Genomic DNA, 3,200 nt, shown 5'->3' on the forward strand with positions numbered 1-3,200 from the left:
GTTTGGAAGAAAGTTGAACTGGAACAACTTCAACACTTGAAGCTGGTTGGATGAATGAAGTAAAATGATCAGTTGTCTCTAGATTGGTTAAAGACTTGGAAGCAACACACTTCTCTTGCAACTCATTTCTCTGGAGTTGCGACTCCAGTTGAAGGAACTCAATCGTTTCATGTGCATTTTGAATATGCACTTGAATGTCAGCAAGAGTGGTTTTGCTGGTGTGCACCATGTCACTGGCTGATGATAACATTAAATTGTTAATAATTTTGGACAATTGAATGTGTGTTGCCATGTTGCCTTTCTTACTTTGAAGTCAGGCTCGCTTGTCGTAGAAGTCATGCATGAGAAAATTGTGCACTTGAGTCGATCACTGAAATGACACGCTCGTTTGTACTAGTTGTTGATTGTTGATGCTTTTAAACACTTGCTTGAACTGTTGATTGTACGCTCACTTAATGACAATCGCTTTGCTTGAATGAAACGTTATGAATTCTTTAATGAACTTTACACAAGCTCGCTTGTTGTGCGATGAACTGTTGTACTTGATTTGGTTACTAGACACACTCACTTGATCTTACGGTGCTTGCTGTAGAGACATGCTTGTTTTGATACTTACTTGAAGATTACAGTCCACGCTCGTTTGAAGATGATTGCTTGCTTGCTTATGTGCTTGAAATTGCTTGATTGTTTTATGCGTACTTGAATGAAATACTCACGCTTCCTTGCTTGATTGTTCTTGCTTGAAATTCTACTGTCGAAAATGCACCCAAATGATAAATTTTCAAGTGACAACTAACTTGACTTAATGTATGCACTGTAACAAATCAAATGAGGGTGTCAGTTACAACCGAAAATGCACCCGGACAATTCAGTTTAAAACATGTTTATTTGCAAGTGAAACAAAAGTGTTGTTGATGTCGTTAGACTTGAAGTGCTTGATTTGTAGCGTCCTTAACATGATGGTGTGAATTAGCTGTTGTGAAATGTTGTTGCAGAATATTACTTTAATCAATTCGATGATGTGACGCTTTGTGCTTATGAACTTAATTGATTATGGGAGCTTTGATTTCAGGAGCTTGATCGATGACTTGTATATGTAAACTTTCTTATGTGCATGTAGTTGTTTTGTTTAAGCATAATAAAGAGAGTGTTTTACAAATTCGACTCAAATCATGCAAGCACATTCACGACACAGAGTGTACCTATGATCCCCTTATTCAATTTCGGGTGGATCTAGGACACAATCACCACAAAAAGATATGTTTTTATTAACCTTCAAGATACATCATCATGACAATGTCTTCAGTGAGGCGTCTCAAGCACAAACTGAGAACTCCTTGGCGTCAAATTGTCTTCAAAAACTGACTCTAAAACAATGATAATGCCAAGCTCTAGCGTCAAAGTTAACTTTAATATTTGTTTTACCTCAAGCTCTTAAGATGAACAACCTCAAATATTTAGAGGTAACAGCATGTCCCCTGCACGAGCTTTCATGGTGGTCTTTGTCCAAATCTTCAAGGTGGTTTCCCTAACATTCAATTCCTTTCCTCTGGAAAGCGTGGAAATCACCATACTCACCAAATCTGGCTCGTCATGCCCAACTGTTTCTTCTTGGGTTCATCATACCATACCATCAATAGATGTTTCGTTTGTGGACAAAGATGATGGTGGGCCTCCAAGCATTGCAACAGGGAATAATTGTAGTAGTGGTAGCACTGAGAGTTCTCCTCCTACGTGGCCACCCTGTTCTGAAATCCCTGAGAAAGTCAAACCAAATTTTTCACAAGTTTATAAGTTCATTGGCAGTGTCTTTGACCCGAGCACAACTGATCACTTGAAGAAGCTTAAAGAAATGGATCCAATTGATCTTGAAACTATGTTGTTACTCATGAGGAATCTTGTCCAGCCCTGATTTTGAAGAGCACAAATTATTTTTATCAGTATATGACATGAATCCTGAAGATGTTGAACTTGCTATAGAAAATCAAACAGATGAGTGCGTGGCAGTGCCAGGCACTGCTGCAAAGCAGCCACCGGATCTTTGGAATGATCCTCTCAGATCTGTTCATTTGGGGTCAGTAAAAGGACTTGAGAAAGAAGATCAAAATAGTCAACAGAAAAGCCATGATCTGAAAGGATCGTCAGACTCCAAACACCCTGATTTTGATGGCAGTTTTGTTAATGGTACTGCTGCTTCCTTCCATGGAAACCTAGCTAAGACTCGCGGCATGACAGATTCAACCTTCATCACAAACTCAAGTTGGTTTTTAAATTGGTCACACGAGATGGAGGGATGGATTGAGCACGACAGCTCCGCACACCTGCGCCGGCGTCGCCTCCGGCGGTGGTTCAGTGCATGCTAATTCGGTCGACATCAACCAGTCCAAATGTAACAAATTTGATTCAAGGAAAGAAAAGGGATCATTAGGGTACCCAAATAGACAGCCAGTGGTGGGCTCTAGTTTCGATATTGCTAAGGTTCAGGGATTAAGCTAGGAGATGGAATCATCTAAAGCTTCAACCATGGAATCATCATAAGCTTCAAAATTAACCATGCGGTTGTAGATGACAGTTCACTCTGGAATTTTACATACTCATGTGTCGATCTTTGCAGAGGAGCAACTGTAATCTTTCAACCGGTGGATCACGTTCGGGAAACCCATCTCGTCCATTACACAGTGAAGAGGTCAAGTGCATTGTGAAACACACAACATCACCATCATCATCAGTTCAGATTAGGTAGCTTCTTTTGAAATTAAAAGGAAGAAGTCAGCAGCATTTTGATTGTAACAATAGAAGCTTAAAGCGGGATGATGCGAGCTCTCGCCCAACTTATCAGAGAAATCCCTACTTGAACCCTCGATTGCAAAGTGCAGGGGTTGTTGCTAAAGCCAGCAGATGAGATTAGAAGACTCATAGAAATCCTTCAAAAGGTTAAGAAGAGGATTCCTCTTCTTGTACATGAGAAAGAGACCGAAGCTGTAATCAAAGAACTCGTGTAGAGAATAGAAAAAGTGAGATCCCAACACAGCTTCAGAGTGTACAAATCCTTCCTATTGAAAAAGAGATATCCACTTTCAACAACAACATCAATTTCATGATTAGTGTAGCCCTGAGAAGTATTAAATTCATGCGGGACAACACCAAATTGATTAATACCAAACTTGAGAACATGCACACCTCCACGTGGGTGGATCCAT

At 40.1% G+C, this 3,200-nt stretch overlaps 1 pseudogene; it reads left to right on the forward strand.

Moving 5' to 3' along the window:
* Positions 1–1,471: 1,471 nt before the first annotated feature.
* Positions 1,472–2,363, forward strand: LOC149157023 (uncharacterized; annotated as a pseudogene).
* The last annotated feature ends 837 nt before the right edge of the window (positions 2,364–3,200 follow it).

The sequence above is a fragment of the Pinus tabuliformis genome, chromosome 9 (genome assembly GCF_031772625.1).
Source record: "Pinus tabuliformis cultivar Carrire ecotype Pingquan chromosome 9, CPIR1, whole genome shotgun sequence".
In the NCBI taxonomy this organism is placed as follows: Eukaryota; Viridiplantae; Streptophyta; class Pinopsida; order Pinales; family Pinaceae; genus Pinus; species Pinus tabuliformis.